Genomic DNA, 27,670 nt, shown 5'->3' with positions numbered 1-27,670 from the left:
TCTTGTGTGATGAAGACTTTGAGGAAGACTTGGAAGAAGACTTTGAGTATTTCTTCTTCTTCTTGTCGTCAGAATCATATTCCTTGCTCTTCTTATTCCTTCTGTTCTCATTGTCCCACTGTGGACACTCAGAGATGAAGTGTCCAGTTTTCTTGCACTTGTGACATGTTTTCTTCTTGTAGTCATGAGCAGAAGCTTCATCATTCCTTGAGCTTGATCGTGAAGATTTTCTGAAGCCTTTCTTCTTGGTGAGTTTTTGGAACTTCTTCACTAGCATTGCAAGTTCCCTTCCAATGTCTTCAGGATCATCAGAACTGCTGTCAGATTCTTCTTCAGATGAGGAAACAGTTTTTGCCTTCAAGGCACGAGTTCGCCCATAGTTTGGACCGTAGATATCTCTTTTCTCAGAAAGCTGAAACTCATGTGTGTTGAGCCTCTCAAGTATGTCAGACGGATCGAGTGTCTTGAAATCAGGACGTTCTTGAATCATCAGGGTTAGGATGTCAAACGAACTATCAAGTGATCTCAGCAGCGTCTTGACGATTTCATGTTTGGTGATCTCAGTGGCGCCGAGGGCTTGAAGCTCATTTGTGATGTCAGTGAGCCGGTCAAATGTGTGCTGGACATTCTCATTGTCATTTCGCTTGAGGCGGTTGAAGAGGTTGCGAAGAACACTGATTCTTTGATCTCTCTGGGTTGAGATGCCTTCATTGACCTTGGAGAGCCAGTCCCAGACCAGCTTGGATGTCTTCAAGGCACTCACACGGCCATACTGTCCTTTTGTCAGATGACCACAGATAATATTTTTGGCAGTGGAGTCCAGTTGAGTGAACTTCTTGACATCAGCAGCAGTGACACCTTCTCCAGCCTTGGGAACGCCGTTCTCGACGACATACCATAGGTCGACGTCAATGGCTTCAAGATGCATGCGCATCTTATTCTTCCAGTAGGGATATTCAGTTCCATCAAAGACGGGGCACGCAGCGGAGACTTTGATTATCCCTGCAGTTGACATAGCTAAAACTCCAGGTGGTTAAACCGAATCACATAGAACAAGGGAGCACCTCGCTCTGATACCAATTGAAAGTGCGTTATATCGACTAGAGGGGGGGTGAATAGGCGATTTTTATGAAAGTCTTCAAAACGTGGAAGTTATGAAGACAAACAGTGAAGATTTTGCCTATTACTATGCAGCGGAAGTTAGATTACACTAGGCAAGCCATTGTCAAGTATTCAATAGAGTGAAAGCACAAAGACAAACAGCTGTAGTGTAATAAGGATCAGGTAGGAAGAAGTTATGAAGCCAAACAGATCATACATTCATGTTGTGAAGACATAAGATAGAGCAAGCATGCAATGGCTTCACAATGAGTAACAGTAAGAAAAAGGAAGTGAAGATGAAACCAGTGACTCGTTGAAGACAATGATGTGTTGGACTAGTTCCAGTTGCTGTGACAACTGTACGTCTGGTTGGAGCAGCTAGGTATTTAAACCTTAGGACACACAGTCCCGGACACCCAGTCCTGAACACGCAGCTCAGGACACCAAGTCCTCACCGTATTCTCCTTGAGCTAAGGTCACATAGTCCTCGCCCAATCACTCTGGTAAGTCTTCAAGGTAGACTCCCAAACCTTCACAAACTTCATTCACTGGCAATCCACAATGTCTCTTGGATGCTCTAAACGCGACGCCTAACCGTCTGGAGGATTCACAGTCCTCAAGTGTAATAAGTCTTCAGATCACACAGATAAGAAGACTTAAGTGATGCCCAATTTACTCTGGCTCTGGGTGGTTAGGGCTTTTCTCCTCGCTAGGAATTTTCTCTCAAAGGCTTCGAGGTGGGTTGCTCTCAAACGACAAAAGCCGTGCACTGAAATCTGAGCAGCCAACCGTTTATGGTTGTAGGGGGTGGGCTATTTATAGCCACTTGGCAACCCGACCTGATTTGTCCGAAATGACCCTGGGTCACTAAGGAACTGACACGTGTCTCAATGGTCAGATTTCAAACTCTCATGGCAACTTTACTTGGGCTACAAGCAAAGCTGACTTGTCCGGCTCTGGACAAGATTCGCTCTCATTGTCTTCACTCGAAGACATAGGTTTTTGGTCTAGGCATCACTTCAGTCATTCTGACTGGTTCTCCTGGACCCCACTTAACAGTACGGTGGTTCCTATGACTCAACACAAAAGAAAAAGAACTACGAAAGATCTAAGTCTTCGAGCTCCATAGGCTTCATAACGTGTCTTCTTTTGTCATAGTCTTCAATGTGAATATCTTCATATACCACCTTTGTCTTCAATGTCTTCATACATTTTTAGGGGTCATCTTTGGTAGTAAAACCGAATCAATGAGGGACTTCTACCTGTGTTATCCTACAATTCTTACAAACACATTAGTCCCTCAACTAGGTTTGTCGTCAATACTCCAAAACCAACTAGGGGTGGCACTAGATGCACTTACACTATCCACCTAACTGCACTGTAGGGTATGACACGAGCGTCTTCAGAATGGATTATTGATAGTGGGTGTACCAACCACATGACTGGCAAAAGAAGCCTTCTCATGGACTCAACCTTATGTCCATCCGACAAGAGTCACATCACATTTGCTGACACTGGTAAAAGTAAGGTATTGGGTCTAGGTAGAGTTGCAATCTCAAAGGATCAACACATGGATAAAGTCATGCTTGTTGAATCCCTTGGCTTCAACTTAATGTCTGTCTCAATGCTTTGCGATTTGAACATGATTGTAATATTTGGAAAATATCGCTGCCTTGTACTAATGGAATCTGACATGTCTCTAGTGTTTGAAGGGTATCGGAAAGATGATTTGTACGTGGTAGATTTTTCGGCAGGACCACAGCTTGCCGTATGTCTTCTACCAAAGGCTTCAGGATGCTGGCTCTGGCATCGGAGGTTAGGGCATGCTGGCATGAGGAACCTCCACACCCTTGCAAAGAAGAAGCAGGTCATAGGCATCGAGGGCGTCAAGTTCAAGAAAGATCACTTATGCGGTGCCTGTGAAGCAGGGAAGATGACGAGGGCCAAACATCCCTCGAAGACAATCATGACAACCACTCGACCCTTTGAACTGCTCCACATGGATCTTTTCGGTCCCACTCATTACTCAACTCTTACTACTACTACTTGCCTCTATGGCTTTGTTATTGTTGATGATTATTCTAGATATACTTGGGTGCACATAATCCTCTACAAGACTGAAGTGCAGGATGTTTTCAGACACTTCGCCAATCGAGCAATGAACAACTATGGCGCCAAGATAAAGCACATCAGAAGTGACAATGGCACTGAATTCAAGAATACTGGCCTTGATACATATCTTGATACCTTGGGCATCACACATGAATTCTTAGCCCCATACACGCCACAGCAGAATGGCGTCGTCGAACGCAAGAACAGAACACTCATTGAGATGGCCCGAACGATGCTTGATGAATACAAGACTCCAAGAAAATTCTGGCCTGAAGCCATTGATACTGCATGCCATACAATCAATCTTGTTTATCTTCACAAGCTTCTGAACAAGACATCTTATGAGCTCCTTACTGGCAAGAAGCCAAATATTAGTTACTTCAGAGTATTTGGTGCCAAGTGCTGGATCAAGGATCCACATCACACTTCAAAATTTGCACCAAAAGCACATGAGGGTTTTATGCTTGGATATGGAAAGGATTCGCACTCCTACAGAGTCTTCAATCTCTTTCATTATAAAGTGGTTGAAACAGTGGATGTGCGGTTTGATGAGACTAACGGTTCACAAAGAGAGCACCTCCCAAATATGCTAGATGAAGTTCCATCCAGCGAATCAATCAAGCTTATGGGAACCGGAGAAACCATACCCTCTGAAGCTCAACCTGAAGAGGAACTTATCATCTCTGCACCTGATCAACCTGAAGACAATCCTCAGCCTGAAGACAATCCCACTAACAATGACAATGATCAGCAAGAGCAAAACCTTCGCCCTATACATCCTTGTGTTGCCAATGAAGTGCAGATTGAGAGAATAATTGACAACATCAATGCACCCGGTCCGCTCACTCGATCAAGGGCAACTCAGCTGGCAAATTTCTGTGGCCACTTCACATTCGTCTCAATAACAGAACCCAAGAAAGTTGAAGAAGCCTTCATGGAACCTGAATGGATTCAAGCTATGCAAGAAGAGCTTCAGCAGTTTGAGCTGAATAATGTATGGGAACTGGTTAAGCGTCCTGATCCTCGGAAGCACAACATAATAGGCACCAAATGGATATACCGCAACAAGCAAGATGAGCATGGTCAAGTTGTCAGAAACAAAGCTCGTCTCGTTGCTCAAGGATATACTTAAGTGGAAGGCATTGACTTCGATGAAACATTTGCTCCTGTGGCTAGACTTGAAGCCATACGCATACTGCTGGCCTATGCCAATCATCATAACATACTTCTATATCAAATGGATGTGAAGAGCGCCTTTCTCAATGGCAAGATTGAAGAAGAAGTGTATGTTGCACAACCGCCTGGCTTTGAAGATCCAAAACATCCTGACATGGTATACAAGCTCAACAAGGCACTATATGGCCTCAAACAAGCCCCTCGGGCCTAGTATGACACACTCAAATACTTCCTGAAGAGCAAAGGCTTCATACCTGGTTCCCTAGACCCCACTCTCTTCACGAAGACATATGATGGTGAACTGTTTGTGTGCCAAATATATGTGGATGACATTATCTTCGGCTGCACCAATCAGAAGTACAGTGAAGAGTTTGGATATATGATGCAAGAGCAATATCAAATGTCCATGATGGGAGAGCTGAAGTTCTTCCTCGGTCTTCAAATACGACAGCAATGCAACGGCATCTTCATATCTCAAGAGAAGTATCTCAAAGATTGCCTGAAGAAGTTCGGTATGCAAGACTGCAAAGGCTTCACGACGCCAATGCCAGCCAAGCATCATCTGGGTCCTGACGTCAATGGTAAAGAGTTCGACCAAAAGGTATACCGCTCCATGATTGGTTCTTTGCTTTATCTATGTGCATCTAGGCCAGATATTATGCTTAGTGTTTGCATGTGTGCTCGATTCCAAGCGACACCAAAGGAGTCGCATCACTTAGCTGTGAAGCGAATTCTTCGATATTTGGCTCACACCCCAACTCTAGGATTATGGTATCCAAAGGGCTCAGAGTTTGATCTGGTTGGATTCTCTGATGCTGATTATGCTAGTGACAAAGTGGATCGCAAGTCTACATCATGCACATGTCACTTTCTGGGACGATCACTTGTATGTTGGTCTTCAAAGAAGCAGAACTGTGTATCTCTCTCCACTGCTGAATCTGAATACATTGCTGCTGGATCTTGCTGCGCTCAGCTTCTGTGGATGAAGCAAACACTCAAGGACTATGGCATTCATCTGAAGCAAGTGCCACTCTACTGCGACAATGAAAGCGCCATCAAGATTGCCAACAACCCAGTTCAGCACTCGAAGACAAAGCACATTGAGATTCGTCATCACTTTCTCAGAGATCATGTTGTGAAGGAAGACATTGATATCATACACGTCAACGCTGAAGAACAATTGGCAGATATCTTCACCAAGCCCTTAGATGAGAAGAGGTTTTGCAAGTTACGGTGTGAGCTAAATATCCTGGAATCCTCAAATGTCCTGTGATCAGGCACGCATCCTAACCCTTATGCATATTGATGACTTAGATGTGTAACACACAAAGTGAAGTATATCTTCAAATCAAAGAAGATATACATTCTAAGTGTGAATACATTAATGTGGAATTTGACTTCGGAGCGCTACGATAATTGTGCGCCGTGTCTGGGTCTAATACTTCCTATACGGTGGGTAACGCCACCACCAAATGTTCTGTTTGAAGTGTTTCACTCATGGCGTTACATTTGCTATGTCTTCACATTTGGTTTGGCTTCAATCTCAACATATCTTCATGATTATCTTCACTATGTTGATTATATATATATATACTAGTGTTCTGTCCTCTACAACATTCACTTATAGCTATGTCTTCTTGTTGAATCTTTTGAACTAAGTGAATGTGATCGGACCCTAACCTCTCTATGCTTTCTATCTCAAACTCTATCTCTCCAAATCATATGCATTCTATTGAAACTGTCGAATGTCTTCTCTGCGTCCTTGTCAGCAGAAGATACAGAGACAACCATTAAGTCCGTTTTCAATGCTCATTCCTCCACCTGAAACCCGGAGAAGTGGGAACGACCACCCGACAATCCAGGCGTGCGTGGAACGTGGAACAAACCCCAATATGCTGCATGATGGCCACGTGTTCCTCAGATGCAAATCGCTAGGGGCACCTATGTAATAATGCAGTGCCACCCCTGTACCTATAAATACACACCTCACAGCAGTCATTATCTCTTCTTCCACTCTCGCACGAACCCTAGCGCCACCTCTAGCCCTCGACGACGCTGGTGACGAAGCGCTTCGCTGCCGCAACCTCTCCGACGCCGTCTTCACGCCGACCGCGGACATCGTCTTCTCCGCCGTCGCCGTAGGTGTCCTCCGTCGCCAAGATAGGGCACGGACGATTGAACTGCTCGGCCTCCTCTTCCACTCCGTCTAGCAGTTCTTCGTGTGGTAAATAAAACCTCCTTTTTACGGCCTCTTTGATCCTATAGCTTTATCACTTTCTACCACAAGCAGTTTCTATTCACACAAGTTGGATCTCTTTCATACTGCATCTCATAACATGCCTAGTATATTCACTTATGCTTCACAAAGTAGTTAGATTCCTCACTTGTACTAATCCGTGGATTCGTACAAATCTGGAACCAACTCCTTATCTATGAGTGAATGTCTTCGCATGATGAGGTCAATGTCTTCTAAACTGATTTATCTTCAAAATCTTCTGAGAATGCATATGACCTCTTCCCCTTCCCTCGCACCTTAATGCTGTCACAGGTACATGTCCGTGGGAGAATCCCTTGGTTCTCATAGTCTGCATTCATTTGTAGAATTCTTACAGCATCACATAAATTCTCCCGAAGCCAGTTCCTGTTTGTCCAGCAAGCGAAAACCTTTGAAGCCTCTGAACGTATTGAAGCCTTTCAGATTAAGGTTCATGGCTTCAGAAAAAATCAGCAAGGAAGGGTGGCAGAAAGCGTCGAGGAGAAATATCAAGAGATCTGCCAGATGACCTCTCAGAGCTGTACAAGACAGATCCTGAAGAGGATTACAATCAGCGCAAGACGCAAATCCAATGGATTCGACGCTATTGGGCAGAACAGTGGTTCAAGTACAGATCTGTGACCAAGGAATATGCTGAAAAGAATGCCATCAAGCGACCATGGGGAGATATCCTCTACAAAAATCTTCAACCCAGGACCAGAGATGAAGCCATTGAACAAGGCTTCTATCCCTGCATGGTCCGTGGACCACAGCCTGCGGATGCTGACCCATCGTCCCTGCTATGGTGTCGTGACGACAATCTGTTTAAGCACAACTTCCAGTTTGCCCAGAACTCAGTGAAGCAGAACAAGAAGAATTTGGTTTAGATTTCAACCCTGGTCCCTCTGCTCCCCGTGCCGATGGAACTCGTGAAGCTGAACCCAATCTTCTTGGGCCCTTCTACAATCTTGAAGGCGTCATCACTCACATCGTGGTTCAAGGGACAGCCATGAATGAGCCTGCAGATGACGCTGAATCAGATGAAGCGCCTGCAGCGCCGAAGCCAAAGAAGTTGAAGCAGCCAAAAGCTTCAAAGCCGGTCTCTGCACCAAAAATCTCACGGGCGAAGCCACTAGCAACTGCACCTCCTGAAGACAGTGTGCAGTCTGAAGATTTGTCACGCATCTCCAAGCCCCAGAAGGTCAAGATGCCTCTGCCACACACCGGCCAAGAGCTAACAGCTGCTGCCATTCTGCGCAATGATGCCATTGATCTGTCAAGTGACGAAGATCTTGCAGATGACTCTCTTGAGCAACTCATCAAGAGCAAAGAAGAAGCAGAAATCTTCAATGATCTGCCTCTCTTTGATGTAACAATCATCCACAATTTCATTGATGAGTGGTTTGACATGCCAAACATCAGCTTCGAAGATCTGCAACTACCCATTGGCCTCAGTGTCGCCTTCCATGGCGCCATTGCTTCAGAGCTAGCCCTCGCTCAACGCATCGTCGAACTGAAACAAAAGATTGACTATGAAAAGGCTCAGTTCAAGAAGCATATGGCCAAGCTCAGCATGCAAGAGGTGAAAAACTTCAAGATTATGTTGCACGAGCTGAAAGAAGCCTTTCTCAAGAAACGCGCAGAAGCTCAGGGTTCTCGGGAGCGCATGAAGAGCCTGGCTGACAAGTGTGTGCAAGGCTACAACGAAGCTGAGAAGCGCAAGGCCCTTGGGCGTCCGGGCATTGATCCCAGGATGGCTGCTAAGCAGAAGACGAAGCCCATTGTGACCGAACCTTTCGCACCAAGGCAGGAAGCAGATCCCATTGTCTTCCCAACTAGAATGACTAGCTCGAAGCCAAAAGGCCGGTCAACCGCTTCAAAGCTGAAGAAGACGAGGACTACTGAGGCTGAAGCCAGGAAGAGGAAACATCCTGAAGCCTCTCCTACTGCCCCCTCCGAGAAGAAGAGGAAGACCAAGAAAGAACGGGCTGCTCCCATAGAGACTTTGATTGTTGAACCCATTTCTATGGTTCGTCCTGACGCTGAACGCCAACTGACAATCCATGAGCCTGCTTTCACAGAGGCTCATGAAGCTGAAGACTTTCCAGCAGCTGATCCCATCGCTGCTGAAGACATTGGTCACCATGACCATGTAGAAGATGGTGTAGTCCTTCCTCAGCTCGAGCACATCGAACTCATCAGCATTGGTCATCCTCTGACGCCAATTGCTTAGGATGCTTCATGGGCTGATCGCCCACAAGAGGAAGAAGACTTTGAGGCCCAGCCAACTCCAACTACACAGGCGTCACCTGCGTTGCGCAGGCTTCGCAAAGGACCAAGGCCTCCAGTCTCTGCATCTGAAGCTGAAACTGCTGAAGACATTCCGGTTGCATCAGCCGATGAAGAAGAAGTCTCACAAGCTGCTGCTCCCCTGTCCCACCAAGAAGCGGTTCTCGAGGAGAACGTGGTTGTGACCGACCCTCCAGCTCGTCAAGTGGAGGTTGAAAATCTTGAGGCTGCCACCACCAACACCAATGAAGCCACTGACGCTGTCATGGCTGAAGCTAATGTGGAGCCCTCACCAACAAAAGCACCAGAAGTCAGCGAAGCCACTGATCCCACTGCTTCTGTTCCTGCGCCTACTGCCGGTCCTCAATTTGACTATCATGTTGAGCACAAGCCTCAGGTACAGAAGCCAATCCCAAGATTGCCCAGGTTCCCAGGTCCTGCATTAGCACCTGGATCCTTCAATATCAATGGCTTCAGAGCAGACAACACATTCTTAAATAGCTCCAGGAACCCCTACTCAAGGGAAAGAATATCATCTGATCGGTTCTGGAGCTATCCGCAGCGAAGCTATTACTCCTGCATTCTATACAATCAAGGTCGCATCTTCCCACACAAGCGTCTTGACATTGAAGCAATAGCTGGTCTGCCCTATCTAGAAAAAGCTCTGGATTGCTTCAAAGAGGTTGGATTGCTGCCGTTCGTCACTGACCAAGAGCATTGGAATGAAGAGTTGCTACTCCAATTCTATGCCACACTTCACATCCGTGGGTATAACAGAGATCCTAAGACTTGGGTCCTAGAGTGGATGACAGGAAACGTTCATCACGAAGCCAAAGCCTTTGACATCATTGAGCTCACTGGTCTACCCACTCCCGACGATCTCTACGAATCTGGCTGTCAACTTCACAGTGAAGCTGTGGAGAGCATCTTTCAGAAGCCTGAACCTAACATGAGTCAGATGCTCAGTATGATGAAGCCATTACCCCAAGATGCTGCATATCCCAAAGAGTTCCTTGTTGAAGACCTAGAGTATCTGCCAAGGACTATTTATCACATCATAAGGCGAACTCTCTGGCCCATCAAAGGGCACTCTCCACATGCCAAGCTGGAAGGTGCAATGAAGACTTTGGTCTTCTATATTCTTCATGGAAAATGCTTCAATGCACAGGACTTCTTCATTCGCCAACTTGCTGCATCAGGCTCTGATCTGTTTGGCTTGAAGTTCTACGCCCCATGGGTAATGCGGCTGATCAAACTTCACTCCGCTATCTCATATCAGCCATCTGCTCGCAATCATCGGATTTTTCTGCCTGATGTGGATATGTCTATTGAAGCCATCTACCCTGAGCCTGGCAAGGAACCTCTAAGTCTTCAGAATGCAGAGCATCAAAGTTTTTCTCAGAACATTGAAGGAGTTGAAGCAGTCACTCGTGTGTATCCTTTGGCTGGCACTACACGTGCACCGCATCCTGCTCTCACTGAAGCCACTGACAGTACAACTGCCCCACGACCCAAGAAGCGCACTCGTGTTCTCAATGACCGAGAGCTTCTTGTGGCTCTTCATCAGAAACAGGATAGGCACCATGACTTGCTGAAGCGTCAAATGCAAAGCCTCTTGGTGGATGTTAATCGCATTCGCAATCTTGCCACCAAGAATGCTTTTGTTGCCCATGAAACCTCTCGCCGCACATGGAAAGGGCTGACGCTGATGTGTTCTGAAGATGATCTTCAAGAGGATGGCTTCTCTGAGTGCTTCAAGTTTGACTCCACACCTCCTCGAAGGGCAGTGCTGCGATGAACTCCATCTCTTGAACACTCTGAGTTCTCTTCCTCTGCTACAACTGTAAATGCCAGAGTGATCGAGGATGACGACGATGCTACTTCACCGCCGCCTCCTTCAGCATGCTTCGACACTGCTCCAAGCTCTTCTACACCGCCAAACACCACCGACGACCCCGCTGCTTCACCTACTCTTCATGGGAACGAGTAGATGCTCTATGTCTTCCAACCTTTTTGGTCCTTACTGACAAAAGGGGGAGAAGCATATGAGTTTGATAGTCTTCAAGCGGGTCCATATGGGCGGGTGCTTTATATTTTGCTTCGTGTTTACAACTCTCGTTTTGAAACATTTGGTTCTTTGAGTTGTAACACTTAAAACTCGATGGTCGTCTACTACTTATTTGCCACCTTGTGATGCGATGATAAATTCCGCATGTGCGACGATAAATTCCGCACTTAGATCATTTTGCAGACGTCCATTTTCCATTATGCATGTCATTATCTTCACATACCTTCACATGCATAGTGGATTGTCATCATAAGTTGAAGAGGATCTCCACAAGCACAATCTGCCATGTGCATTTGCATTCCAAAAGCAAACTACTTATATGCACATCTTCAGGGGAGCCCTTGCAACTTATGAAGACAATTCCTTATCCTTTACAATTTCACATATTATATTCCCCGTTGAAAACTTCAACTAGTTTGTCATCAATCACCAAAAAGGGGGAGATTGTAAGTGCATCTAGTGCCACCCCTAGTTGGTTTTGGAGTATTGACGACAAACCTAGTTGAGGGACTAATGTGTTTGTGAGAATTGCAGGATAACACAGGTAGAAGTCCCTCATTGATTCGGTTTTCCTACCAGAGATGACCCCTAAAAATGTATCAAGACATTGATGTCAAAGGTGGTATATGAAGATATTCACATTGAAGACTATGACAAGAGAAGACATCGCATGAAGCCTATGGAGCTCGAAGACTTAGATCTTTCGTAGTTCTTTTTCTTCTTTGTTGAGTCATAGGAACCACCGTACTGTTAAGTGGGGTCCAAGAGAACCAGTCAGAATGACTGAAGTGATGCCTAACCAAAACCTATGTCTTCGAGTGAAGACTATGAGAGCGAATCTTGTCCAGAGTCGGACAAGTCAGCTTTGCTTGTAGCCCAAGTAAAGTTGCCGTGTGAGTTTGAAATCTGACCGTTGGAACACGTGTCAGTTCCTTAGTGACCCAGGGTCATTTCGGACAAATCAGGTCGGGTTGCCTAGAGGCTATAAATAGCCCACCCCTACAACCATAAACGGTTGGCTGCTCAGAGTTAGTATACGGCTTTTGTCGTTTGAGAGCAACCCACCTCGAAGCCTTTGAGAGAGAATTCCTTGCGAGGATAAAGCCCTAACCACCCAAAGCCAAAGAGAATTAGGCATCACTTAAGTCTTCTTGTCTGTGTGATCTGAAGACTTATTACACTTGAGGACTGTGAATCCTCCAGCCGGTTAGGCATCGCGTTCTGAGCATCCAAGAGACATTGTGGATCGCTGGTGAACGAAATCTATGAAGGTTTGGGAGTCTACCTTGAAGACTTACCAGAGTGATTGGGCGAGGTCTGTGTGACCTTAGCTCAAGGGGAATACGGTGAGGACTGGGTGTCCTGAGCTGCGTGTTCAGGACTGGGTGTCCGGGACTGTGTGTCCTCAGGTTTAAATACCTAGCCTCCCTAACCAGACGTACAGTTGTCACAGCAACTGGAACTGGTCCAACACATCATTGTCTTCAACGAGTCACTGGTTTCATCCTTCCCTTCTCTTTACGTATTGTTACTCCTTGTGAAGTCATTGTATGATTGCACTATGTTTTATCTTCACCGAGTGACTGCGTGTTCTGTTTGGCTTCATAATATCTTCCTACCTGATCCTTACTACATTGCTGCTATTAGTCATTGTGCTTTCACTCTATTGAATACTTGACTATGGATTTCCTAGTGTAGTCTACCTTCCGCTGCTGGGTAATAGGTTTATTTCTATCGTTTGTCTTCATAACTTCCACGTTTTGAAGACTTCCACAAAAATTGCCTATTCACTCCCCTCTAGTCGATATAACGCACTTTCAAGTAGTACTAGAACAGAAGATATTAAGGAGGTAGGAAAACCAAATAAAATAACTTTGGTCTATATACAGAACTTATTCTGGTGAACCCATGTAAAATAATAGTTGTATTTTATTGCAAAGTACATAATAAAACCAGGTTCCAAACATATGACCATGTACCATCGCTAATGTATTGTCTATTTCTTCACACTGTATTGAGGGCTAAGGATAAAGAGATGAAGTTTATAATACGGTAAGCATAGTATGACATCATGCATATCACAAACAACTGAGAACAGACAAACAGGCAATTGTAACGTTGTGTGGGCAAGTCCAGCATGGAACTAGATTACAGGTCAAGATCGAAGGAACATCACTCCTATCTTTTAAACCTTGTAAGGTGTAATGATACACTAAGACAATTGTGTATAAAATTGAAAAGAGTAATAGACATTGGCTGCAAACCATGCAGTTCAAGGCACAAGTCAGAGTAAGTAGTAGTTAAAAGGCATGAGGATTAAGGACTTACAACAGCAGCTTTGACTGGTGTAGTCATGCCCTTCTTCTTGCTGGTGTGACAGTCCTTGAAGATTTTGACATCATTTGGTTTAGGTACTTTTGGTCCTTGCGGGTTTTCCTCTACATTTGGAACAAGTCAATATAGATCTGATAATATGGTACAGCGAAAAGAGTGAAACAGTAGCTAATTACAAGAGCCTCACAGTGTGCAATATAGCTACGAGATCCTATCGTCTGTTGGAATTTCACTTTCGTACGGTTGGCCTTGTTCTTTGAATAGTTCACCTACAAGAAGATAGATTTGTGTGGCACATGCGTAAATAGGACTTCAACATGTGATCTGATCACATATATATAATGTACCTAATACTTTGGATCGGACCAGTGTTTAACGAGGCCTCTCCAGTCTTCATCAGATATATTTTCCACTGGAGATGTTTGGGCAAGTTCACTGTTAGCCTTGCCTTCAAAGTGAGTTTTCCTCAAGTTATACCGATACTGTCGCGGAGCGGACTTGAAAACATGGGTGCAAGCTTGTATGGGTGCATCATCTTGGCTATCCAACTTGAACCTCATCTGTTGAAAATTATGGGAGTCTCATTATTAGCAACCTAGAAAGTATTGGACAGAGGAAGACGGTATTACTAGTTTCCATACATAACCATACTTACAGATAAATAGTCGAGGAAGGTGATGAACTGGGTTTCGTCTTTGTCATTCATGTACTGAATCCATGTTGGGAGGATACATACATGACACCTAACAGCAACCGCTGCCTTTGATACTAACTTGGCTGACTCTGTAGCATCACGTGGCCTTTTTAAACCTGCCTCAAAACGGATCTCCATTCTTCCTCCTCTAGATTTAGTTAACCTATTGAGCATTATCCCTGATGTTTGTTTCCTCTTGCTCCTAGGTGCTAGTCCAACAACAAAGATAGGAAGTGTTAGTGTACATCAAACTGTGAGACTACATATAAAGAAGCATGCAACTGTAACTTGACTCTAGCAACTACCTTCTTGCTGTTCAAGCTCACAAAGTTCATCCGATCTTTCCAACTCATCTTGTGTCAAGAGTGCTTCGGAAGTAGTGTCAGGTGGCAAGGGAGCTTGGGAACGTGCTGCTAGCTGAGTTGACGAACGAGTAAATCGTGCAGCTGGTGGTACTGTGGAAGGTGTTGCAACAACTAGGGTTGTCTCTGCTTATTTGGTGGTAGATATTTGTTTCGGTTTGGCTTGTTCTGCAGCTCCTATAGCATGGGATACCCTATCGGTACAATTTTCCGCTGGACTTTGACCTTCTATTGCACCATCAGTACCAACATAATCTGCAGGATTGTTCCGCTTCCCTTTCCCTGTCGTTCTGTCTTGCTTCCTCTTTCTCTGTGCCATGTTAAGTCAAGTCGACAAGAAAAACTAATAACAATTTAGTTCTTCAGAACAAATGTACTTTGATGTAAGAACATGGTGTGATAGACAGATATTGTATGTTCTAGAAATAGGAACACATGTCTTAGTCACAAGTATAATGTGTAAAGTAAGCAGATGAAATTCAACAAAATTACAAGCAATACAAGCTACACATCGTACATAACATGCAACCACATATAACAGTGCCAAGTTAGAGGGAGCACCTGTGATGGTGCACTAGGGGAGACGTGCTCATTGTCGTGGATCTAAGATTGACAGTAGAATGGGGGGTAGGTATGAGGAGGCAAGATCCTAGCTATGGAGTAGTTGTACACATGAGTTTACGAGTTCAGGCCCTTCATGGAGGAAGTAACAGCCCTACGTCTCGGCGCCCTGAGGCGGTCGACTGGATTGTGTGTGTGTGAGTTTACAAAAGATGCGAACCCTTGTGCCAGTGGAGGGGGGTGGCTTATATAGAGTGCGCCAGGACCCCAGCCAGCCCATGTTACAAGGGGTTCAATGTACATAAAGAAGGAGCGTTACAGGTAACATCTGTATTAAAGTGCTATAAATGATAATTAAGTCTATGGGTAAACGCCCGACCATTGCTGTGTAGGGTGGCTTTAGATCTTCTGTTTGTCGAGTGGTTTCTATGATGGTCGAGTGACATTGATTCTTCCGAGTGGAATGTCTCTGGTCGAGTGGATGATGGTACCCCTTGAATGCTTCTGGATTCAGGGTGATGTCCTTGGGGAGGGCGTATAGGTCAGGCCTATGACCCTACCCTAGGTACATAGCTTCATCATTAGCCCCCGAATGGTTCGGGGCTTGAGTGGAGAAGGAGTTGAGAATTCCTCCAATTCAATTTTCATGCTTCGGGAATGACTTATTGCGACCAAGCGAACAATCATGATGATATCAACTTCTTTTCAGTCGCCTTGATCCATTCTTGAATCTGTCGAGTGAACTTTACTGTGATGTATTGAGTACTGATATGGAAAAGATATTCCGTCTGACAGGTTGCCTTGATGCGTGCAGATATCGTGGGATTCGGATTTGGGGAAGCGCGCGGGACGGGGGAGGCCGCAGTAATCGGCAGGGATTAGGTGAGGCCGCCTCGATCACCGCGCCACCTTTTTCGCCACGTACCTCATGCGCGACTGTTGTGGGATTTGATTGGATCGTCCGGACCCACATGTCAGCCACTCAGAAGTGGCCCCATATAAGTGTGCTAGATTGGGGTTTTGTGCACAACGTGTCCCTATTCTTCTCCTTTCTCCTCTGCTTTCTCCGCCATCCCATCTCCGCTCCCAGCATCGCTGCTCCGTCGAGTTTCGCCTGCGGCCATGGGGAAGGAGAAGACGGTGTCTCTGGAGCGTGCGAAGAAGGCGACGACGAAGGTGAAGGGGAAGAGGTCCAGCCGGGGCGGATCCTCATCAAGGTCTGGCCTGCCGCGCGGCTGGATCCAGGGCGACTGGATCCGGTCGACGATCAGCCAAGAAGACATCGACGATCTGGTCGAGGGAGGGCTGATCCCCCACGAATCGGCGTGGCTCCCGGAAGGAGAGACTGAACCGCGTCCGCGAGATGGTGAGTGCGTACTCCTTGCAACTCATGTCGACCGTGGTTTTTCTCTGCCTCCCCATCCTTTTTTCTGGCGGTTTTTGAACTTCTTTGGAGCACAACTTCACCACTTCACTCCCAATTCCATCGTATATCTTGCCGCCTGTGTGTACCTGTGTCGAGAACTTTTGAGGTTGTAGGCCACACTGGGGTCTTTTCAAGCACATCTTCACTTGCCATTCTCAGTCGGTCAAGAAAGCCAATCCGAGTGACGAGAGGACACACGTGATTTAGATGTGGGGGGTCTTGGGATTCAGATGAGAGGAAAAAGTACTTTCCCCGCCATGGTCCTTCCCGAGTCGGTTCGAGGCTGGTAGTCGACCTGGTTTTATTGCAAAGACCATCCGACTCCAGGTCAGTCTACCAGGCTTCCTGCTTTTTCCATGGCTCGGGCCGAGAAGCCCTCTGCACTAAAAGTGATCCTAGAGGAGAAGGCACATGTGAAGGTTTTGGTCAAGCGGGTGGTCCAACTCATCCGGGATGGCGTGACTAGTTTGGACCTGCTGGAAGTCTTCCTCAAACGACGCATCCAGCCGCTCCAAGCCTGCGACCATCCGATGTGGATGTACTCGGGTATTGAGGATTCCACTCGGATCCACCCGGAGGAGGTCGACGAGAGCATGGTGGAGCAGTGGCTAAAAGGCATCACTGGCAACAAGGATAACCCCAGGGGGTCCAGGAGGGTTGCTCCATTCGACCATTCACACCGGCCAGACCAGGTCCGATTCTGCATTGTCGAGTATTTCCTTGGTTAACCATGTAGCCGCTTGTTGACGACCGACTGTTTTTGCTTTGCTTGTTGTCTTTCAGGCTCTTATCGAGATGTATTCAATGCCCAACGGAGAGCAGGAGCAAGATCCATAGGGGGAGGCGAGCGGAGGCGAGAGTGGCGAGTGGCACTCGGACGAAGAGGAGGGTGAAGAGAGCGGCGACCCAAGTGATGAAGAAGAGGTCGACTCGCCTCCTCACAGAGAAAGAAGGTCCAAGCACGCTCACGACCCGGCAAGCATCCCTGACCTGGTGGCTGCACCGACTGGGCAGTCTTTGAAGCGCCCCCGGACGTCTTCTCCAGTACCGACTGAGAAGACATCGAAGCAACCCAAGACTGCACCGCCTCCAGCACCGAAACCACCGAAGTCTTTGCCCAAGATCAAAGTGGTCATTCCTACTATCTCTGGGTAATAATCTGACCTGACCCTTTAGTTGAATTGGTGTAACAAAACGTGACCGACTGAATGTTGACATTTGCAGTGCTGCCACCTCTGGGACTTCCACCCGCAAGTACGAAGACGAGGAGATGGAAGATGCGGTCACCTCCAACCTAGGTACAACTCTCGCGATTTTGTCCTTGATTATTTGGTTGATTAAATTCTGGTGACTCATTTGGGGTCGATTGATTTCTTTGCAGCCCCTCCCAATGTTATCAAGCTTCCAGATGACGATGAGGACGCGCTGCCGAGGCCCAAGAGGAGCAAGAAGGCAACAGCTAGCAAGACATCCCAGTCGGAACCGGTGACAGAACCAGTAGTCTAACAGCCCGAAGATGCGAGTAAAGTCTCTGTAACCTTTGTTGATCCAGTGTCGAGTGCGCGTCCCGCATCGTCGACTGCACCAGTGCTTACTTCAACCGTCCAACTTCATGCCTCGGATCTCCAAGCCGCTGTGTCTGGAGCATCCGTCCCCTTCTTTGCCACTCATCATGTTCCAGAAAGCCAGTCGGACGCCGCTGCGGAGGCTATTCGTCAGGCTGGCATAATGATGGAGCGGGTGAAGGCGGTGCACCAAAGCAGTCGGGCTGCTTATGATGCCAGCGCGGCTCTTTGAGCCAACATCCAGGTAAGTTGACTTCCGACTGAACTTGTTCTATTAGGATATGCTACCCGAATATTTTCCTTTGCACGATCTCTTATTGTCTTGCACTTCGAATCTGTACACCCACAGGGTGTTTTGTCATCTTCATTATTTGCGCTCTTCCACCCACCCGAGACCCCAGTCGACTGCTGGCAGTCGGCTGGGGTCTGAGCACTTCTTCCTCTTTTCTTTCTTCCACTCGGTCTGGGCGGACCATGTCGAGTGGGTTCTGAACCAGTGGGGGCACGCTAAGTGCACCCACTGGGTGTAGTCCCTGAGACCGCAGTCGACTGGGGTCTGAGCACTTTTTTGTACTCGGTTTGGGCGGACCATGTTGAGTGGGATTTGAACCAGTGGGGGCACGCTAAGTGCACCCACTGCGTGTAGTCCCCGAGAGTACTGTAGAATGTTTGATTCTGCAGTAGTCTTAAAGTTTTATTCACTCAGATGTAAATAATCTTTGATCTTGTCTTGTAGAATGTTTGATTCTGCAGTAGTCTTAAAGTTTTATTCACTCAGATGTAAATAATCTTTGATCTTGTCTATTGACATGTCTTTTACTCACTGTAGAAATCTTGTGCTCTCATTTCCAAGTTCGCTGAATTTGAGGAAAAGCAGAGGCAACTCAATCTTGACCTGGAGCTGGCCCGACAGATCTTAAAGAAGGCTCAAGATGAAGTTGCTGGTACAGAAGGTAACTGCCTGTCGACTGCTTATCCCGACCATCCTTCAAATTATCCCTTCGTTCTTCTATTTGATCTAAATGCTTATTTTGCAGAGAAAATGAGGCTGGCTCTGGAGAAGAAGGACCTGGACCTTGCAGCTGCGCAAAAGGAGGCTCAAGAGAAGATTGCCCTTGCTGACAAGAAGCTGGCTTCCGTCGGAGCGCTGGAAGAGGAAGTAAGCAAGCTGAAGTCGTCTCTCACTGAGTCCAACCGAGAGGCGACTCGTCTGAAGAGGGACAAGGTGGCTCTAAACGAGAAGCTGGAATACATGGCTCGTAAGAGAAATGACTTGGAAGCTTATCTGGAAACCCTCGCCAAGAAGCTCTTTCTTATGCATGAAGGTACCCCTTTTAATCCGACTCCTTTACTGTTTGCAAGTTAGTCCTGATTAGTCGACTCATTAAACCTTTGAACTTTCAGAATTCTGTCAAAACTTTGAAGAGGAGACTGGACGGATCGAGACGAGCTTGGATCCTATCCTTTCTCCAGTCGGCGACGAGGCTGCCATGAGTGTGCTTCGACTGGAGTCTTGTGTTGCCAGTGTTACCAGCTATCTCGCTCGTCTGAAGGTGGCGGTGTCGCGCATTGATGGATCACTCTGGCCAAGGGCAACGCTTCAGAATGATCTCGAGTCTCTGATGGCTCGACTCAATGAAGTCCCTGGTTGAGTGCAGGAATGGAAGAAGTCCTTTGCCCGATGCGGTGCTGACGTGGCTCTGTCACTGGTCAGGGTCCACTGCAAAGAAGCTCGAGAAGAGAAGCTGGTGGCGATCAAGGTCGCCAACACAAAAAGACACGACTTCCAGTCTTTCATGGAGACTTTCATTGCTGCTACCACTCGGATCACTGACGGGATTGATTTGGAAGAGTTCATCGAGTCTGCAAGTCCTCCTCCTGCCGAGTGAACAAACTTGATACTTAAACTTGCTTTAAATTTGCCTCGGAATGCTGAGCGGTTTTTGTAACCGGCAAACTCCTTTGGGCCTGACGCCTGAGTACTTTTATCTTCGTCCTAAAACTTTTGATATTTTATCCGATCTTGGTTTATCTTCTGCATGTGCTTGCGTTTGCCTTCGAGCGGAACTTATTCTTCACTCGGAATATTCTTTGAGATGCAACTCTGAGGGAGATATCCCAGTCGATCTGCGCCTCGTCATCCTTGCGGATAGGGATGGAGTGCTCATTGTACTTGTGGCTCAGCTCTGAGGAGACGTTTGCAGTCGACCTGCACCTCATCATCCTTGCGGATAGGGATGGAGCGCACATTGTACTTGTGGCGCAGCTCCGTGGAGAGGATTGCAGTCGACCTGCACCTCGTCATCCTTGCGGATAGGGATGGAGCGCACATTATACTTGTGGCGCAGCTCCGTGGGGAGGATTGCAGTCGACCTGCACCTCGTCATCCTTGCGGATAGGGATGGTTTTTCAACTTAGGCGAGTACTAGACTGCAGCTAAGCCCCCGAGTGTGAGGTTTTCTCATCACTCGGTAGGATTTTTGAAACTTAGGCGAGCACTGGGCTGCAGCTAAGCCCCCGAGTGTGAGGTTTGCTCATCACTCGGTAGGATTTTTGAAACTTATGCGAGCACTGGGCTGCAGCTAAGCCCCCGAGTGTGAGGTTTCCTCATCACTCGGTAGGATTTTTGAAACTTAGGCGAGCACTGGACTGCAGCTAAGCCCCCGAGTGAGAGGCTTGCTCATCACTCGGTAGGTTTTTTTCAACTTAGGCGAGTACTGGGCTGCAGCTAAGCCCCCGAGTGTGAGGTTTGCTCATCACTCGGTAGGATTTTTTCAACTTAGGAGAGCACTGGACTGCAGCTAAGCCCCCGAGTGAGAGGCTTGCTCATCACTCGGTAGGATCTTTTCAACTTAGGCGAGTACTAGACTACAGCTAAGACCCTGAGTGAGAGGCTTGCTCATCACTCGGTAGGATTTTTGAAACTTAGGCGAGCACTGGACTGCAGCTAAGCCCCCGAGTGAGAGGCTTGCTCATCACTCGGTAGGATTTTTTCAACTTAGGTGAGTACTGGACTGCAGCCAAGAAAAAGGGGGTTCTGCCAGTCGACCGATTGGGAGTTGTCCTCAATCCCCATAATACTGATGGAAGTTCATCGACCCAGGCTCCTGCTGCGTGTTTGAGGTCACGCATCAGTCGGGGTTTCGGTCCTTTGAGAATCAATCCATTTCTCTTTCAGCTTGCCCATTCGACTAGGGGTGGGCAACTAAGGCATAGTCGACTCGAGTACCTTGGGAAGCACAGAAAGTTCTGAACTCATTAGAATCGAAGTTTGACCCGTTTTCAGTGATGATGCTATGTGGAACACCATATCTGAATGTTAACTCTCTGATGAAGCTGACAGCAGTACTGGCTTCAAGGTTCTTGATAGGCTTGGCTTCAATCCACTTGGTGAACTTGTCGACTTCTACAAGCACATGAGTGAATCCACTCCTACCAGTCCTCAGAGGTCCAACCATATACAATCCCCAAACAGCAAAAGGCCACACGAGTGGAATGGTCTTCAGGGCCGACGCAGGCTTGTGAGACATGTTGGAGTAAAACTGGCAACCTTCACATTTGTCGACTATTTCTTTTGCCATCTCATTTGCCCGTGGCCAGTAAAATCCCGCTCGGTCTGCTTTGGCCACAATGGTCCAAGAGGACGCATGGTGACCACAGGTCCCCGAGTGGATGTCATTGAGGATCACTCGTCCTTCTTCAGGTGTTATGCATTTCTGGCAAACTCCAGTCACACTTTCTCTGAACAAATTTCCTCTTATCACAGTAAAGGCTTTAGATCGACGGACGATCTGTCGAGCCTCTTCTTCATCCTCTGGGAGTTCCTTTCTAAGAATTTACGCGATATATGGTACTGTCCAATCGGGGGTGATGACCAAAACCTCCATAATCAAATCGACCACGGCTGGAACCTCGATTTCAGTCGGATCGGTGGCACTCTTCGGCTGCGGGGGCTCTTCAGTGAAGGGATCTTCTTGAACTGAAGTAGTATGAATATGCTCCAGGAACACATTGCTGGGAATGGCTTCCCTCTTAGAGCCTATCTTTGCCAGATCATCGGCTGCTTGATTTTTCAGTCGAGGGATGTGATGGAGCTCTAACCCCTCAAACCTCTTTTCTAACTTTCTCACTGCATTGCAATAACCAGTCATAGTTGGGCTTCTGACGTCCCACTCCTTCATCACCTGATTGACCACTAAATCCGAGTCGCCATAGACCATGAGGCGACGGACACCGAGTGAAATGGCCATACGCAACCCGTACAGAAGTGCCTCATATTCAGCTTCATTGTTGGAGGAGTCAAAGTGAATCTGGAGAACATAACTGAGTTTGTCACCACGGGGGGATACCAACACCACCCCAGCACCGGAACCATTCAGCATCTTGGACCCATCGAAGAACATGGTCCAATGCTCCGAGTGAATTTGGGCCGGAAGTTGCTGTTCGATCCACTCGGCGAGGAAATCAGCTATTGATTGGGACTTGATAGCTTTCTTTGCCTCAAATTTGATGTCCAGGGGAAGGAGTTCAATCGCCCACTTTGCGACTCGACCAGTTGCATCTCTGTTGTTCAAAATCTCTGATAATGGAGCGTCGCTAACAATTGTAATGGAATGATCAGAGAAATAGTGTGCAACCTTCTTCGTGGTCATGTAAATCCCATAAACAAGCTTTTGATAATGTGGATATCTTTGCTTCGACGGAGTCAGAACTTCAGAAACATAATATACTGGGCGCTGAACTTTATAGGCTTTTCCTTCTTCCTCCCGCTCGACCGTGAGTACTGTACTGACAACTTGTACAGTGGCTGCAATATAAAGCAGTAAAGGCTCTTTGTTGATTGGTGCAGCAAGCACCGGCTGGGTGGAAAGCAGGGCTTTGAGCTCTGCAAACGCTGCATCAACTTTGGGGGTCCACTCGAACTTATCAGACTTCTTCATCAGTCGGTAAAGAGGCAATGCCTTTTCACCGAGGTGAGAAATGAATCGACTCAAGGCAGCCAAACAACCAGTAAGCTTCTGGACATCATGCACACGCACAGGGCGTTTCATCCGAAGTATAGCACCAACCTTCTCTGGGTTAGCGTCGATCCCTTGTTCGGAAACAAGGAACCTGAGTAATTTTCCACTGGGAACTACGAATGTGCATTTCGATGGATTAAGCTTGATATCGTACCTTCTGAGGTTGGCAAAGGTTTCAACAAGGTCAGCCAGTAGGTCGGAACCCTTACGTGACTTGACCATGATGTTGTCCATGTATGCTTCCACATTCCGACTGATCTGAGTGAGTAAACACTTCTGGATCATACGCATGAATGTGGCTCCGGCGTTCTTCAGGGCGAATGGCATAGTGACATAACAGAAGCATCCGAATGGAGTGCTGAAAGCCATTTTTATCCCATCGGGTCCATACAGTAGGATCTAATGATACCCAGAATAGGCGTCCAAAAAGGAAAAATGCTCACACCCCGCAGTCGAGTCGACAATTTGGTCGATGTGGGGGAGAGGAAAATGATCTTTCGGACATGCCCGATTGATATGCTTGAAGTCAATGCACATGCAAAGTGAATCATCCTTCTTGGGGACCATGACAACATTGGAGAGCCACTCGGAGTGGTAAATCTCTAGGATAAACTCAACTGTCAGGAGCCGAGCCACTTCCTTGCCAATTGCTTTTCTCTTCTGGACGGTGGACCGTCGGAGATGTTCCTTGACTAGTTTTACTTTTGGGTCGACTCACAAATGATGCTCAGCCAGTCCCCTGGGTACACCCGGCATGTCAGAAGGTTTCCATGCAAAGATGTCCCAGTTCTCATGGAGGAACTGGATGAGCGCTTCTTCCTATTTGCTATCGAGTGTTGTTGAGATATGGGTCAGAGCAGCATTGGGATCGGGCAGGTGAATATGAATCGACTTTGTTTCACCGGACGACTGAAATGCAGAATCTGTGGCAGGCTTCTTGGCTCATAGCAAATCACTCGGGTCGGCATTTTCTGATACTCTTGCAGTTCTACTACTGCCATTTGTGCATCGGCAATTTTTGAGCCCTTTTGGAAGCACTCTTCTGTCTTCTGCCGATTGCCAGTGACAGTGATTACTCCTCTAGGACCAGGCATCTTCAATTTGAGATACACGTAACATGGTCAAGCCATAAAACGTGCATAAGCAGGCCTACCCAAAATAGCATGGTAAGCACTCTTGAAATCCACTACCTCAAATGTCAACTTTTCCTTGCGGTAATTCTTTGAATCACCGAAAACCACATCAAGGGTGATCTAGCCGAGTGACTAAGCCTTCTTGCCAGGTATAACGCCATGGAAACTCATGTTGCTTTCACTAAGCTTGGACATAGGAATGCCCATTCCCTTCAAAGTTTCAGCATAAAGGATATTCAGGCCACTGCCACCATCCATCAGCACTTTAGTCAGTCGAGTGCCTTCAACTACTAGGTCGACCACCAGTGCTTGCCTCCCAGGGGTGGCTATATGTGCTGGATGGTCTGACTGGTCGAATGTGATGGTAGTCTGGGACCACTTCAGATAACTGGGTGTTGCTGGAGCAACCATGTTTACTTCTTTGTTAATAACTTTCAATCGACTTTTGCTTTCAACTTCAGCAAAAATCATCAGCGTGGAATTGACATTGGGAAAACCATCATCATCTTCTTCCCTATCCTCACCTCTGTCCGACTCCTTTTCCTTCTCCTTGGGTTGTTTTCTCTCGGAACTGCTGGATCAGGAGACGACACTGTCGAGTGGTGTGTTTAGGGTAAATGAAATTCCCCTCTTCATCTTTTTTGGTATGAATATGACACGGTAAATCCAACACATCATTCCCATCTTGATCCTTAACTTTTTTGGGAGTCCAGGGCCCTTTGGGCTTTCCTTTGAACTTTCCTTGGGCAACAGCTAAAGCTTCACCAGGAGTAGCTGGTTTGGCCTTCCGCTTCTGTTTCCGACTGGAATTCCCTCCTCCGGTTTCTTGGGCGACTGTTTTGTGCTTGCCACTCCGGAGTCGGTCTTCCTCTTCACCATTGGCATACTTGGTGGCAATCTCCATCATTCGACTCGGGGACATATCTCCTGTCCGACCGAACTTCAGGTTCAACTCTCTGTACTTAACTCCTTCCTTGAAGGCACAAACTGCTTGGTGATCCAACACATTCTCCACTGTGTGGTGCAGAGTGATCCATCTCTGGATATAATCTCTCAAGGTTTCATTCGGCTTATGAACACAGGACTGTAATTCTGTCAACCCTGCTGGCCTTTTGCAAGTACCTTCAAAGGTTCTAAAAAACACTCGAGCAAGTTCCTCCCAACTATATATGCTGCCAGGAGCCAACTGATTCAACCACGCTCTGGCTGAGCCCTCCAACATCAAGGGAAGGTGCTTCATGGCCACATCATCATTGCCGCCACGAATCTGCACAGCCACTCGGTAGTCCTCAAGCCAAGTGTCTGGCTTGGACTCGCCGGTGAACTTGATGACTCTAGTCGCCAACCTGAAGTTGGGAGGAATCACTGCTTCTCTAATGGCTCTGCTAAAACACCTGGGTCCTGAAACGTGCACCCTGCTTCCAGTCGGATAATCTCTATCGTGGCCTTCTCTGTGAGCCCTGTTCCTATCAACCAGACCTTGAACGAGAATAGATCTTGCATCAAAGCCTGGCTCTCTGGGGTCGACCAGAATTCTTCGTTCGCCGTTGTGGGGGAGCCAACACTCATCACCAACACAGCTACGTTGAGTGTCTATGCATGTGTTGTCTTGGAAATCATCTTGGGGGGATGGAGGAGTAGAATCTGTAGAGGCCCTCCATTTGGAAGGAGCACCTTCATCCGCTGCCTTGCTAACTTCCTTCCGCTTTTATTGATTTTGAATTGTCAAGTAAAACCGACAAGAAAAAGCAATAAAATTCACTCTTCAGAACTCATTCGTGCATGATACTTACAATCACTACTTTGATGTATGGAAAACACATGATTCCAGGATGGAATAATACGAAAAACAGGACGGCATGACATATTCACAACTGTTTGTGTAAACTAAGCAGAAACCATTCCACCAAATAAGAAGCAATGCAAGCTAGACACCACGTGAAAGATGCAACCAATATGACTCTGCCATGTTAAAAGTGTCCCATCATAAATGGCATTTCAACAAATTAGAAGCAGTGCGTGCTATAAATCATATCAAAGATGCAACTAATATCACATTGCATATACTAAAGGTGTCTCGTCATATTGATTTATGCAGGATACAAAAAACAATAGTTTTATGTGAGGACATGCTTGACAGATGTACTATGTACTAAATACAGGAAGGCATGCCACATTAACAGGTATAATGTATAAGCTAAGCATAATAGCACATGCAGTTTAACCAGATTGGAAGAATTACAATCTAGACACCATATGCAACATGCAGCCACATATCATGCTGCCAAGTTAGAGCAAGCACCTGCGATGCTAGTGTAGGGGAAATGCGTTAATCAACTACAGAGCTACATTCACTATCTTCATCTAGCCTTGCTGTTTCTTGAGAATCATGTCAGGAGGCTGGCGGTGCATTCTTTAAATGAGGAGTAATCCACTTGCCTGACTGCCTCATCGTAAGTGATTGATGAGGGATACACAAGAACATTAGTTTGATGTAAGAACATGGTTAATACACAGATGTACTAGTATGTACCAAAAACAGAAAGGCATGTCATATTCAAAGGTATAATGTGTAAGCTAAGAAGATGCAATTTAACCAAATTGGAAGCAATACAAGCTAGACATCCGGCTGGAGTGGTGAGCATGATCATCTAGGACCCGAGAGCCTGGTGGGACGCCGGCTGCTTCGCCACCGTCACGGCTTTTTAGTTGGGTTCAAGGTGATGCCTCTCTTTACTGGGCTTGTCACTGGCTCGGCCAGTGCCCTGACTAGCTATTTGTCTTCTTGTGCTCACGGGATGGTGGTTCATGTAAAAAATATCTTTCCCTATCTTAATAAAGACCGACTTCGGCCTTTCGAATACAAGCTAGACACCATATGGAACATGCAACCACATATGACACCGCAAAGTTAAAGCAAGCACCTGGGATGGTGGTTCATTGCGAGCGAGGTCATCAACTCCAGAGCTACGTTTACCGTCTCCATCTGCTGACACTGCACCCTTTATAGCGTTGTAACGTGCCGTGCTTACCCGCGTATAAAGCTGGAGAAACTTCTCTCTTTTCTTTTCTGCTTCTCTCGAGGCGGACTCTGAAATACCCTTGCATAAAAACACAATAGTGAGAGTATGGGTGAAGTGTGTGCAGAACTAGTGCACTGTAAAAGTAGCAGATACAAGGTGGCTAAAAAATAAATGACAGGAGACATATGATAGCTCTACAACATTGCATGACAAACAAAATTAGATTCTACTCCATATGATTTTGTAATATATGAGCACATGAAATGCAGGTACTCCTCCAGCACAGCACCACATGTGATCATATCAAGATAACAGTCGACTAAAAATAAATAGGTCAGTCGGTTTTTTTAATGAACCGTCCGATCTATAAGGAACGGGCAGATGTCCTTCGTCTACCTCCCGCCAGTCATGTGACGCCCGGATAATTAAACTACAGTAATCCCACGTTAACGATGCCACGTCACCTTGGTTATTGTTGCTAATCTCGTGTTAGTTCAAAACCAATTCAAATTCAAAATTTAAAAAAATCAAGCAAACAATAAAAGTTTTCA

The 27,670-nt window shown here is 46.6% G+C and overlaps 1 pseudogene; it reads right to left on the bottom strand.

Annotated features, from left to right (window-relative positions):
- Positions 1–27,670, bottom strand: part of LOC125546908 (putative amino-acid acetyltransferase NAGS1, chloroplastic) — a 274,358-nt pseudogene that overhangs the window by 115,660 nt on the left and 131,028 nt on the right.

This window comes from Triticum urartu, chromosome 3A (assembly GCF_056163025.1).
Source record: "Triticum urartu cultivar PI428250 chromosome 3A, HENAU_Tu73, whole genome shotgun sequence".
Lineage (NCBI taxonomy): Eukaryota > Viridiplantae > Streptophyta > Magnoliopsida > Poales > Poaceae > Triticum > Triticum urartu.
The sequence above is the reverse complement of the archived record's forward strand: the minus strand, read 5'-3'. Positions and strand labels throughout refer to the sequence as shown.